General features: G+C 38.4%; 1 protein-coding gene across 1 annotated transcript in view; it reads left to right on the top strand.

Moving 5' to 3' along the window:
• fras1 (Fraser extracellular matrix complex subunit 1) overlaps window positions 1-15,000 on the top strand; it is a gene marked incomplete at its 3' end in the record, with an annotated part of 305,792 nt that overhangs the window by 131,875 nt on the left and 158,917 nt on the right. The gene's annotated exons all lie outside the window — the stretch shown is intronic.

Raw genomic sequence — 15,000 nt, 5'->3', positions numbered from 1 at the left:
GTTATACGTTTAATGTTTTATTTTTTTTAATTATTTTTTTACAAAATGTAATATTAATATTTGTAATTATCCGCTCAGGAGGATAATTCAGATTATTGGCAGAGGTGATTTTACACCAGTGAGGACATATTTATGAATGAGGATATTGATTTTAGCTAATAAATTACTTAAAATGTTACACAGTGCCCCTTTAATGAAAGTAACATTACGTTTATGGGCGTCAAAAGCCATGAGGTAAGAGGTGTAGGAGATGATAGATGATAGCGCTTATGACTGGATGACATTTTTTTGACGCCAGATTTTCCTGCATTTCTTTGGCATACGACCAAGACCACCCATAGGGGCCCCTGCTGGCTTCCATAGGGTGTATTTTAATGCCTCTAGCTTACAACTGAATTACTTCACTGTGTTTGCTTGTACTTGCATTGAGAGTGAGCTCATTAGTAATTACAGAGGGCATTGCACTAAAGATATTATTCTATGTGTTCTTTCATTGCTTCCTCATTTAACCTAGCCTTGTCTTGGGCCTTTATGAAACAGAAAAACACACTTTACAAGAATGGCCGGGACATTCTAAAAACACAATCGCCTGCACGGAGGCATAAAGCGTTAAATCTGGGGTGGAGGATTTGCGGAGAAAATGGCAGTTGGGATAGAGATTCGAATCCAAATACCTCAACCGCTCCACTTGTTCTCTTTGGTCCCTCCCCTATGGTCCCTCCCTGACACGCTCTACACACCAACAAAGTCGTGCCAAAAGTGAATGGACAGTCCCAACAGCCAATAAGAACAGAGAATCGGAGCCTTATGGTCTCACTGTCTAACCCTACATTTTCCCATGTGTGACATGACATCACACATGGTAAAATGTACGGTTAGGATTTACCGGACAGCTGGGGCAAGGGAAGACTGAGGGAAGACAAACCTCATTCATTTTATTACAATAGCGATTTTATAATGATAGAACGCCGGTTCCGTATGGGGGAAGTATTCCTTTAACTCCGCCGGTTGTATAGTCACTTATTTAGAAACATAAGCCGTTCAGTAGATCCAACAACAACTGTAAATGTGATTTCTGTCTCTCGATGGAGTTGTTAAAACACTCCTGTCTGCTCACTGTAAAATGTCTGTCTTTATTGCACAGCTTTGAAGCACAAATTGCCTCTTCATCAGCTAAAACTCAAGCATGGGATAACACATTTTACTGTGTGTGTGTGTGTGTGTGTGTGTGTGTGTGTGTGTGTGTGTGTGTGTGTGTGTGTGTGTGTGTGTGTGTGTGTGTGTGTGTGTGTGTGTGTGTGTGTGTGTGTGTGTGTGTGTGGAACAACACATTTTAATCTAATGGGAGAAGATGATTGTTACAAGCACTTTGGGAGTTATAGCCTTCAAAGAAAAACACACATTATCTCAACAGATGCTCATATTAAAGTTCAATGTGTGGAAATTACAACAGCCAGTCCTCATATGTAAGCATCTGAGTCTTTCATGGTTTGTTACGTTTTGAATGCTGAATAATAGTGCAGCGGCTAAGTGCTTATTTTCATCGGAATCTTTCAGTTGGGGGTGCTCCGGTGGTGTAGTGGATAGAGCGCGTACCATATTGGCTCCGGCCTTCGTTGCAGTGGTCGCGGGTTCGAATCCGACCCATGGACCTTTACTGCATGTCATCCCCCCTCTCTCTCTCTCTCTCTCTCTCCCCATTTCAACTCTGTACTATCTAATAAAGCTTGAAAATGCATAAAAAATAATCTTAAAAAAAAATAATATTTCAGTCGATACAGAACAATGTATTGGGTTTTTTGTTAAATATTTATTTTTATTTTTTCTGTCTCTTTTCTTGTCAAGTGTTCCCATGGAGACTGATCATGCCAATTTTCCCGCTTGTATCACAAATTGAAAGATTGTAGCACTTATCTGCTCCACTATAACACATTTTGAAATGTTAAAGGTGCAGTGTGTAATATGACATCATCAAGAAAGTTCTACAAAGTTCTAGAATGCAACGCTCCCTGGGTAACCCCACCCCTTTAGAATAATAACAGAAGCTACAGTGGCCTTCAAGGACAAGAACAATTCTAAATGTTAAACAATGCACCTGATGACATTCCAACTATGACACTTTCAAGATGGCGGCACTAGGTCTTGGTCCAAAATATGCAGAAATATGGACATATATGAGACCCTTTCTAAGGGAAAAAATAATAATTCAAAACATTTTTTTCAGCTATTATGCACCAAATTAAATGTACTTATGGATATTATAATTACTTTCTACAAAATCTGCTAGGAAATAAAACCCAAAATTCTACACACTGCAGGTTTAATTGATTTCATTCATAATGCGTCTTTCATACAGTGAGATGATATGATGTCGACCTCCTTTCAAGAACACTATTTTCACCCCGGCCAATATCTCCAAATAAATGCTACTGCTAACTTTGATGTGTACCTAGAATAGACAGTGGCTGTGTTGTTAAAGCCCTACTAACGTCCTCCCTCCTACATACTCAACATGTATATACTACATACTAAAAGTCCTACTAACGTCCTCCCTCCTACATACTCAACATGTATATACTACATACTGTCTACTTAACCATCCATTGTGTATGCCAGGTCCGTCGGACTGTTTTCACTGAAGTATACAGAAGCAATAAAGAATTAAAATAAAAACTTCTGTGTCGTTTGAAAAGACGCAATGCATTGTGGGGCTGTTGAGTAGGAAAAGTTACCTATGGATCCATACACAAAATCTTCTCGGAAGTAGTACTCAACCGGGTATTTCTCGCCTACACAAACCCGCATACACAACCACAACATACTCGAATTGACGTCAAAATTTGTGAGTAGGACGTTAGTATGGCTTTTAGTATGAGTAGGACGTCAGTAGGGCTTTTAGTATGAGTAGGACGTTAGTAGGGCTTTAGTATGAGTAGGACGTTAGTAGGGCTTTCAGTATGAGTAGGACGTCAGTAGGGCTTTTAATATGAGTAGGACGTCAGTAGGGCTTTTAGTATGAGTAGGACGTTAGTAGGGCTTTTAGTATGAGTAGGACGTCAGTATGGCTTTTAGTATGAGTAGGACGTCAGTATGGCTTTTAGTATGAGTAGGACGTCAGTATGGCTTTTAGTATGAGTAGGACGTCAGTAGGGCTTTTTCGAACACAGCCCGTATATATAGACTATATAAAGGTACCTAGCAGCAACACTTTTTATTCATCATATCTTCACTGCGGTTCCATCTGTATCATGACCTTTCATACACACTTCAGCTGGGAGCTAGAAAATAGCTTTTGAAAGAAACTCATTCTACTTTTTTTCTCTGAGTTACAAATCCACTTGGCATTCATAGCTTGTTTTGTAAGGTATGATTTTCAAGGGTTCTGTGTGTCATAACAATTCTCTCATGGAACCTGTGAGTCATTTGACGTTCCCTTGACTTTTATATATCTCTCTATATTTTCTTTCTTGTTGTTGCTTGAATTTTTGGTTTGCAGTTTTCATTGTCACCATTGAGCCAACCGTGACAAAAAGCATCATTTCTTTGCCATGCCTTCAAACGTTCGTTGTTCCCAAAAACTTGACACTTAGTCCCTCATATGAACCAAAGTCATTGTTGAAGATCCGACTTTTTCTTCTTAAACCTGCAGTGTGTAGAATTTTGGGTTTTATTTCCTAGCAGATTTTGTAGAAAGTAATTATAATATCCATAAGTACTATATTTAATTTAGCTATAAATTGCATAATAGCTGAATTTTTTTTTATTATTATTTTTTCCCTTAGAAAGGGTCTCATATATGTCCATATTTCTGCATATCTTGGACCAAGGCCTAGTGCCGCCATCTTGAAAGTGTCATAGTTGGAATGTCATCAGGTGCATTGTTTAGAAATTAGAATTGTTCTTGTCCTTGAAGGCCACTGTAGCTTCTGTTATTATTCTAAAGGGTTGGGGTTACCCAGGGAGCGTTGCATTCTAGAACTTTGTAGAACTTTCTTGATGATGTCATATTACACACTGCACACTGTAAAACCTAACAGTACATTTTAATAAAAGAAGTAAGTTAACATAACTTAATCTTGGTAAAAAGTTAGCGTCACTCACTCCAACTTATCTCATGTAACTCAAAAATTAATTATTGTTGTAATAACTCAGTCCTTTTGAGTGCACTTAATTTTTTGAAGAATTTTAAGTAGTGGTGATGTGAATCCGGTTCATTCCATTAACTCAGTTCCTTAAAGTTGAAAAAATGTTGATGGGTTATGATGCTGCATGGCTTAAGATTGTTCAATGTTTGTTTTTATTTCAGTTTATAAATGATCAGCAGGGTACCCAAGTAAACCAAAGAATGCATTGAAATAATTATTGATATTATTTAAATCACCTCCCAGAGCATTTGAAGTGTGTCACATAAAAAAACAAGTAGGATATTAGAATTAAACAATTAATTTTTTTTTATTGCCATTATTTTATCTCTCTGATTTCTCATAGGCCTGTGTGAGAATGTTTTTATTTTCCTTGTAGGCCTAAGTAAATCAAATATTTTGGTAGGAAAAAACGGCATCTGATATGTAATTAAAAAGTCAGATTTATCGGAAGTAGTCTTAATCTGCCCTTTATTCACTCTCCATTTGGATAACCCAGTGTGTTGCATTGTGCCCGGCCAGAATGTTGACAGTAAACCTGCCTTTCACCTCACCGTGAACGCAGCACCGTGGCCGTTACTATTTCAAATAGTTTGCGCTCAGCGCTCAGCACTCAGTTTGCACTCAGCACTCACGCCACGGAGAAGTTTGCTGCGCAGCATAATTGTCGACGGATAAAAGGACTTTTTATCCACTCAGGACACAGATACGGGGCCGTCTTCCTCAGAAGGTAACTTTGCTGTCTTTATTTTATTACTGCTTACACGTTTGTGATTCAGTTTGAATTGTAATTAGAGTACATTGTGTGAAGCTGAAATGTGCTAGCTTACTGAGTTGTGCAAACTAACTATAGCTTGCAAGCACCACAATTCCTGCTTCATTGGTTAGAAACCGGACTGTTTTATAACGTTAATTTTATTTGATAATTGCTGTCAAGTTGGCTTCTGACTGAGTTTTTTTTTTCTGGTTAGCTTCCTAAGTTCTTCTCAAGAGCTCCTAGCTAGTTTCCTTTTTCTTTTTTTGCCCGGTTAGCTAACGTGAGTAAAGAAAAATATACAAAGTAAATTAATTTGAAAGCACACAATGAGGGAGCAACCCTAAAAAAGACGTACACAGCATGTCCGTGAAAATATGTAAGCTAAGGCTAGCTTGAATGCTACTTAGCCTTCACTCGACAACGTGATTTCAGACACGTGGTCCATTCCATAGAGAAACCCCTATTCGTTCAGTTATGTGGAAATGTAAATTGTGTGGCCTTTCTACTGCTTTGAAAATACTGTTATTAAGATATTACAGACTCTATCATGGCCAATATTCCACTGTTTCGCCGTTACCTTGCCTGTATAACAACTGCATGTGTACATTTAGTACTTTTAATTCGCTGAAGATACATTTGTCAAGAATACATTCTGAGCAAAGAGTGGTTGGTGGGGACAGTCATGATTTGACTACGAATCGTGGATTTCATTGCCCTGTGTGTGTGATTTTAAACAACCATTTGTTGAGGGGGACATGCATGTTCATCTAAGGGGGCATTTAAGACATGTCACCAAGATTTTTCAAGCCACCGGTACAGACTTCAAAAGTGGAGTCTGTCTTTGTTGATTCACTGCCAACTGATACACATGCATTAATATTGAGCTTCACAGACAACAGCAGTGTATATAGCACAACACAGGTAACCATCCAAGGCACAAGCTTTGGAATTGGCCTGTTTGTTTGCACTGGGGTGCATTCTGCCTTGCCTGAGTTTAAAGAGATACGACAGATATTACTTATCGGAAATGACATCTTCTTTCTACTGAAAGACTATGAGGCCATGTATATTGAGCATTTGCGGTCATATGAGCTCACAGATAATCAAAGCAAGAGTCATACCATGAAAGCTGTCTCTCACTTAACTGACCAAATGCCACAGTTTGCCTAATAATAATAATGGATTGGATTTATATAGCGCTTTTCAAGGCACTCAAAGACGCTCTACAAAGTTTCAAGTGGGCTAATTCTAACGACTAAATATTTCATTCCAGTGTTCGAGGAAAAGAACAACACAACACCAAGCTGACATCATCAAGCCTTTTTTTCCAGTGACCTGAGGGAGGCTAAAGATCAGTCTGGACCTTTCTAGGAACACTAGTGATCACCTCCCTCCCTGGGCACACTGCACAACATATTGAAAAGGTAATGTACATGTTCTACTACAACCCATGTGTTATAGGTGCATGTTCTGTGTGTGTTCTAAGAAAGCAAGAAAAATACATGCTACATGTATGCTGAACTGTAGCTGCACACCAGTAAGAGGAAACAATTACATACTGCCCTGTACAGTTTAATTTGATAAGGGAACAGTTGATATACTGATAAATGTTATGCCACTAGTGAAAAGGACAGCATCTGTAATAGCTTTTTTTCTTTTCTTTTTTATGTCACAGGTGTACCGAGCTATTATAAATGGAAGTGACTGTTCTGAAGCTAAGAGTCATCCTTGATGATGTCAACGCTGAGAGACTTATTCTGCCGTCTCGTCCAGAGACTGTGAATGCCCTCATATTTGAGGTGAAAAATAAGCTGAACCTGGACTATGACTTTCGGCTTCAGTTTCAAGACCCAGAGTTTGACAATGCCCTATGCAATTTAGTTGACATAGAGGACCTACCATCTAAGGCAACCATTAAGATACTTAGACTGGTTGATTTAGATCAGAGTTCAATCAGCACAGATGACACAGTGTTGTTGTCTGATAACACAGATTCACCAGAGCGTCCTTGCCGATGGCCAGAGATCTTTGCTGTTCCAACATTCTCGCTTGAGGTGGAGTATGCTCTAAGAGAGGGCAACTCTTCATTTGTGAGAGAGGGGGAAACACTTTGGGTAACCAAGGATCAAAAACACAACATCCTGGATGTAATGGCTGCGGAAATATATAAGCATAAAGCATATCCTAGTTTCAAACAGATTGGCAATGCTGCAAAGGCTCTGGTGAGAAAACACCCCTGTCTAAAAGAAAACGGTTCCAAAACAGGGTGTCGGGGTTGGCAGAACAGCCTGTTCTTCAAGATGTGCAACTACAGGATCAAACTGAGCAGGGCTGAAACACTGGAGACCCAGAGACTTGAGATGGTGGAGCAGTTCAGGAGGACATCAACAGAAAGAGACATGATTCTCATTGATCAACATATGCAGCGCACCTTCGCACTCAGGCGTGAAGAGATGGTGAATTCAGCTCCTCCCATTGTCGAACTCAAAGACAGATGGCCTGCACTCTTTTGTGAAGCACAGGTGAATAAAATCTTAAAACGGGCAACTAAAAAGTTACACACACTGTCCGTCATCGTTGTAGGAGTGCTTGGTCTGGAAAAAGAGCTCATAATTGCTAAGTTTTATTGGCAGTGTGTATATTTGTATAAAAAAATCCAGTTTGTAATCTTGCATTTTCTTCCCACCATGCAGCTCTACAGCGAATTCCACAGGATCACCAATCAAAATCTACAATTTTCCTTCTTTTCTGCACTTGACCAATACACACCTAAGCTGCTGACGCTCTACAAAAAGATGAAGACTGGAAGATTTGGGGAGAAGATGGAAGAACTTTTGATGGCATATGAGGAACAGGTGAACATTTTATTTAAAAAAATGTTATGCATTAGATTGATTTTGAATGTAAACAGCGGACCCCAACATCCTATGCATAACTATTTTGTGTGTTCAACAGGATAAGAACAACATCAATGCAGCTCGAACAGCAGTCTTGGCCGGCCTACCGCTGTACTTAAAGGAGGATTCATCAGAGCTCTTCAAAACATGCAAGGTATATTTATTTTCATGTTCTCTTTCTCCTATATATACCTTAATCTATGTTGCTAAGGGAAATCCCTAATTTGTCTTATTCCTCCTACTGTGTGAGTTGTTGGCTCCCTTTTTAGAGCAGTTCTCTACACTACCTCCGTTTGGGCATCACATTATCTAGGCTTGAAAAGCTGTTTCCCCTTGGTCAACTAAATGTTGAATGTTATAACATTGCATTAATTGCTAGACTGGTGTTGAGATGATGCCTGTTTCATTCTAAAGTGACCTTGAGTAAATTATTAGGCTGAGATGGGACAAAGGAACTAATACATGAGTAAGAGGTTTGTTTCGTGATAAAGCCTTTGGAAGATTTTTTTATTTTTTTTTAATGTACCATTGATCTGTTTTCAGCACATACACGCATGTAGTGGATCGTGAGTAGATAGTCACTGATTTTGACATTTGAGTGACGTTCAAGTTAGAAATGTTTTAAAAATCCGTTCTCGTCACGCACATAGACTTATTTTTTATATTTATTTTTAATGCTCACACAACTCAAAAATAGCTGAGCATCATATACTACCTGTATGTATATTTTGTTTGTGCTCTTCTAAACTTACAAGGCTTCTACAATAAATCCAGATCATCACATATACTTAACATGCCTTCCCTTTTCAGAATGAGTTTGAGGCAACCAACCAGGGAGCAGTGGCTTTGGTGGCAGTGGTCAATGAAGAGGAGGTGCCTGCAGGAGCTCCTTTTGAAACACATCACGTGTCAATCGTCCTCCAAGATCAGGTTGTAATGTCTCACACATCTTGGCCAGATTCACTTGTGATTTTGTTTGGACTGATCTATGCTCTCCATCTGAGCTACCCTGAGAAGTTAGGGGGCTTCTTCGACTTCATCCAGGTTGTCCTCTTAAACCTTGATGATGGGAGAAAACAACTCAAACCTAAGTTGCTGGCCTTAAGAAATGAGCTGGAGTAAAGTTGTGACCACAGTAGTTGATATTGTTTGTCATGTCAAAACATAATTTGGCTTGCATGCCAAACTGTTTTCTGTTCTGATTCCCTAGTGTTTATGACAAGAGTTGCAAGTGTGATGCAATAGTTTTTCTGTGGTGTTGTCCACTTAATGCACACCAGATTAAAAAAGAACAACATTCATGTTATTACTTGTTCAGGTGAAGACACAAAAGACATTTTTTCTTGTGTGCTTTGAAGGTGCTGGTTGGCACAGGTTTCTACTCGACACAGCCAGACGAGCTGTATCCAGTAACTATGCTAGGCTAAGCTGCTGGCTTCCAAATTCATATAACGGCTACAAGAGTGGTATATATTTTACTTATAGGTTGTTTGTCTTTTTGATCTCTAAATAATGCCTTAAAAAATAAGCTGTTAAAAGTGTAATTTCACCATATTTTGGTTTTCTGTTTTTGTAAACAAAAAGGACACATTGCTAGAAAGAGAGACAATAACAGGAAATGTAAGATTTAGACAGACAAAGAAAGTGTTTATATGTAATACTATGCAGATAGATGGAAGTAAACATCAGGGAGGGAAACTAAAATGCGTCAATGGACATTGCAGTAAAGAGGTGGAGTTATGGAAAATGTGGTGCTTAGTACCGGCTTTGTGCAGAGGTTAAAGATAGTATGTTTCAGCAGAGCACTGTTAACCCATCTAGAACATTTTTTATTTTATTTTTTATTTTTTTTATTATCATACATTTATTTTTATTGTTTAACTTTGGGTGTTTATTTTATTTTCCCTGAAGATTTAAAGAGAAAAACGTATTTGTAAAGGAAGAAATGACATCTGAAAAAAATGTGAACACTGAAATGCTTTGTGTTGTGTTGTAAGTGCTCCTCATTCAACTTAATAAATGATTTAAGTTGTATCAGACATGTGTGTTTTATACTGAGTTAACCCAACTAGAACGGTTCAAGGCAATCGGTTTCCTCGAATGAATTAAGTTGCTAAAAGTTGTCACAACTAGAATCTAGTAATTTGCTTTAATGGAAGAAAACTGAGTTAATGAAACTCAAGTAGGAACATTTGTGGAAAGAATCCCATTCAAGTTAGTCTTACTTATTCAGATACATTATACAAACACATTTGTGATGAGTTCAGATAAATGCAATATTTAAGTGTAAAATACGTTTTAGTTTAAGTTCAGTTAACTTAGTGGAATTAGTACTATTAACTTAATTTACCTAACTTACCTTGACAATAAATAATTGAGTTACCTATACTCAAATCAAAGAATTGTCTATGCTTAAATAGTATAAGTTAATAAACTCAAATGATTCAAGGCAATCGGTTTCCTCAAACCGTTTGAGTTGAACTAACTCGTCAGGTTTTACAGTGCACCTTTAACATTTGCTGAGCTGAGAAAGCACTGCAGTAGAAACATTTAGAGATTCACATTTAGTTTCTCTCTTCAAGATGTTGAAAAGGAACATTGTGCTGGACATATTTTTGAAAATTTTATTTTTATTATTTTTTGGCTTTTTTAGCTATTTTAGATAGTAAAATAAATAAAATAAAATAAAATAAAATATATTAATAATAGATTTTATAATATACTAACAACTACTGACAACATTTCTACCAAATTCCCAATAAAAAATATTGTTGTTTAGTATTAGTTTCGTTTGGTGTCAGTTAGTTTCAATAAGTAATTTAGAGATAAAGATTTAAGCAAAATCCGGACGGAATTTTTTCCCGGGGCTGTAGTGCAAGAAGTGTATTGTTTCTTCAGTCCAGAACATATAAACCATGTTAGTACTTTAGTCCAAAGTTTTTGTGATGGCAACACACTCTAAAATTTTTTTTTTTAAAGATTATTTTTGGCATTTTCAAGCTTTATTAGATAGTACAGAGTTGAAATGGGGAGACAGAGAGAGAGAGAGAGAGAGAGAGAGAGAGAGAGGGGATGACCTGAAGTAAAGGTCCACGGGTCGGATTTGAACCTGCGACCACTGCAACGAAGGCCGGAGCCAATATGGTACGCGCTCTATCCACTACGCCACCAGAGCGCCCCAAACAAACTCTCAATTATGCCGTGTCTTTGTATCAGTGCAGAATATTCTACATCCGCATTGGGATCAGAATCAGAATTAGAATTAGAAAAAGATTTTATTGCCAAGAAGGGTTTTACACCAACATGGAATTAGTCTTGGTGAATAAGGTGCATACACTGAGACATAAACAAACAAACAGTGACTATCATATATACAATTTATACAATATATACAATATAACACAATATATACACACGCAGGGACATAAGTGATAAGTTAAAAATAAGATAAAATAGAATAGAAAATAATAGAATAAAAAATAAAAAAAAATCTCATAATCCCAACACTTCCACACCTGTTGAAATTGGCTGTGATGTATTTGTAACCATGTCTCTGTGTTGGTTTGGATTTCAGCTAACAAGAGATTTTCAAGGCATTTTTCTCTGTGATAAACATCAACTATTAGAATAACATTATCCACATATCACACAAACCTGATTCCATTTCAATATTGGGGATTTTCCAAAAGAGCTCAGTTTTATTTTTGTATTATTTTTGTATTTGTAAAGCTGCTCTCTCTCTCTTTCTCTCTCTCTCTCCCTCTCTCTGTCTCTCTACCTCTCTCTCTTCCTCTCCCTCTCTCTCTCTCTCACCGTCTCTCTCTGTCTCTCTGTCTTTCTCTCTCTCTCTCCCTTTCTCCCTCCCTCTCTCTTTCTCTCTCTCTCTCTCTCTCTCCCTCCCTCTCTTCCCCTCCTCTCTTCCCCCTTCTCTCTCTCTCTTCTTTCTCTCTGTGCTTAGCTTAATTGTTGTATCGTTCATCCCATCTCCATTTTATTAACTAGAGATTTCGGCAAAGGCTTTGAAAAACGTCCCGGTAGTGTTAGGATTATCCAGTGCAACGCGTGACTGTGCATTCATCTCTCTAGCTCCCCTTTGGTTTTTGCACAGCGGCTTTAGGCCTTAGAAAAAGGCCCTGTGTTCCAAATCACATACTTTTTCTTGTTACTACACTACATACTAAAGTACAGAAGAGTTTTAGGGCCACAGGAGAGAGAAAAAAAAATCAGATAAGGAAGATTTGTTTTTCATTATGTCGAGAAATGTCAAGAATAAAGACTAATACTCCAAAATGCTATTGGAGTCAGTGGGGCATTTATGAATTTTCAAAACATACTACAATTGTCCGGCATGTATTGGGACATCCTAAATCTTTTTCTGGCATACTAGATAGTAGGGAAGTAAGGGGATTGGAACACAGGGAGGGTTTTTTTTTTTTGGCAGCTGGCAACCTGCTAGGATTACATTTGCTGATAACTTTACGCTTCGGGCTGGACAGAGAAATAAATTGGTTTTCCAGCAACTGGCAAGGTAAAAAGGACGTGTAATCCCCTTGTTGGTCATAACCATTTTGGTGAGTGTGGAGAGGGGAGAGGGCGGTTGTGTGTGTGTGTGTGTGTGTGTGTGTGTGTGTGTGTGTGTGTGTGTGTGTGTGTGTGTGTGTGTGTGTGTGTGTGTGTGTGTGTGCGTGTGTGGAGGGGGTGACCCAATCAAATAAATGTAGTCCAGTGTTTTTTCCAGACTGCTAGTAGTTGTCTGTTGTATTTTTTTCAAACAAGACATTGCAGGTGAATAAGGTAACATTTTTAACATATTAGTGTCTAGTCCAAGATTTTGTACTGGTCAGATTTTGGATACAGCCTGCACAGCCTGCTTCATTTCATAATAAAACCTTCAAGTCCACTCTTAAAACTCACCTTTTTTCACAGGCTTTTACGTTTTAATGAATTGTTTTGTGTCATTGCTGTAAGTGTTTTTTAATGTGTGCTGTTGTATTTTAATGTATGTATTTTATGTAAAGCACTTTGGTGAATTTAGGTTCTTATAAGGTGCTATATAAATAAAAGTGACCTTGACCTTGACTATGTACAGGTCTTAAAAAAATGCAATTTAAGAAATGTTTTGTATTGTAAATTATTTTAGAGCTTTACTAAGATTTGAAAAAAAACGTTTTCCTTCGGGTTCGAAATATGACGTCCTGATGTACTTTAGATACATCGTGACGTCATCACGTCGCCGCAAAGCCGGTCACGCTCTTTACAGGTCCATGGCTGATCCATTAGTAGCTGATCCAGCTACTGTTATACCGTCCCTCCAAGGATGTTATTTCGGGGGTTAACACACGGGGGTTAACACACTTCACTTCTACCGGCAGCGTGCCTGCATTATCTCGTTTGCACACACGCGCGCTCGCACACACACACACACACACACACTCGTTCATTGCTTGCTTCACTTGATTGACACACGCTACCGCTCGCTCTCCTCGCTCACACACACACAGCCGCTCACTCGCGCTCCTCTGTCTATGTAGCCTCTGTTACAACATAGACACATCATTAAGATCCGAATTGCCCTCCAAGAATTTAGAATAAGAAAAGTCCTCCCCCTCAGACGACCCATCTGTGTGGCATATGAGCTCACTGTGTAGCGACAGTGCCGTTAGACTGTGTCACTCGATTTTTCAAGGAAGTCATGTCATTCAGATCTTCCTGAGTGACAGCTCGCAGCTAGCCCCCTCCTTCACAAACACCGCACGGCCCCCTCCCTCCCAAATGTCGGCCGGCTGATGTCGGAATGTTTAAAAACAATGGTTCTAAAACAGAATTCAGAATCCATGGTCTGAATGCATTTTTCAAAATTGTGCAGTACGCTCAAACAGGGGGTGCAGTTACCCTTTAATAACACATTAAAGGTGCAGTGTGTAATATGACATCATCAAGAAAGTTCTACAAAGTTCTAGAATGCAACACTCCCTGGGTAACCCCAACCCTTTAGAATAATAACAGAAGCTACAGTGGCCTTCAAGGACAAGAACTATTCTAAATTTTAAACAATGCACCTGATGACATTCCAACTATGACACTTTGAAGATGGCGGCACTAGGCCTTGGTCCAAAATATGCAGAAAAATGGACAAATATGAGACCCTTTCTAAGGGTAAAAATAATAATTCAACACGTTTTTTTCAGCTATTATGCACTAAATTAAATGTACTTATGGATATTATAATTACTTTCTACCAAATCTGCTAGGAAATAAAACCCAAAATTCTACACACTGCAGGTTTAACCTTCAGAATAGTGCTGAGAATGAGCGTGGAAAGTTTAGTTGATGTAAGTGCTTTAGAAGTTCAGATTTCTGGTTCAGCGAAAAATCTGAAAAATTGACCAGTGCTTGGAAAATAAAAAAATGTTTTGCCTTTGGTTTACATTCCAAAAATATATTTCCTCTGTGTGTGTGTGTGTGTGTGTGTGTGTGTGTGTGTGTGTGTGTGTGTGTGTGTGTGTGTGTGTGTGTGTGAGAGTGTGTGTGTGTGTGTGTGTGTGTAAAATATATAATTTAAAAGGGACAGTGATTATTAATGGATCAAAAAAAATAGTTTGAAAGTTGTTTGTTTGAATTCTACAGACAGCTAGTCAGAACACAGACATTAATATTGATCATGGGGTTTGAAGAAAGTTAGAAGAGAGTATTGAGAGAAAGAAAAAAGAAAAGGCGATTCTACACAGAGACACAGAGATGACAAGAAATCTGATATATTATTCTACTAGAGGCTAGAAAAGGCCTTCGGACAGAGAGTATTATGGGTAGAAAAAGCAGTAAAAAAGAGAGATGGATGGATGGATAAAGAGAGAGATGGATGGATGGATGGATGGATGGATGGATGGATAGATAGATAGATAGATAGATAGATAGATAGATAGATAGATAGATAGATAGATAGATAGATAGATAGATAGATAGATAGATAGATAGATAGATAGATAGATAGAGAGACGGACGGACGGACGGACGGACGGACGGACGGACGGACAGATAGATAGATAGATAGGCGATTCCACACAGAAAAACAGAGATGACATGATGACATGATAGCAGGGAAGAGAAGGGCCCAGGTAACGATTTCACCTGTCAATCTACCTGTCACATAGCAGTGGTACACTCCAACCCTTTTCACTCTGTCTGAAGAAAGTTAACTTTTCTT

Source organism: Ammodytes marinus (genome assembly GCF_949987685.1).
Source record: "Ammodytes marinus genome assembly, chromosome: 2".
NCBI lineage: Eukaryota > Metazoa > Chordata > Actinopteri > Uranoscopiformes > Ammodytidae > Ammodytes > Ammodytes marinus.
The sequence above is the reverse complement of the archived record's forward strand: the minus strand, read 5'-3'. Positions and strand labels throughout refer to the sequence as shown.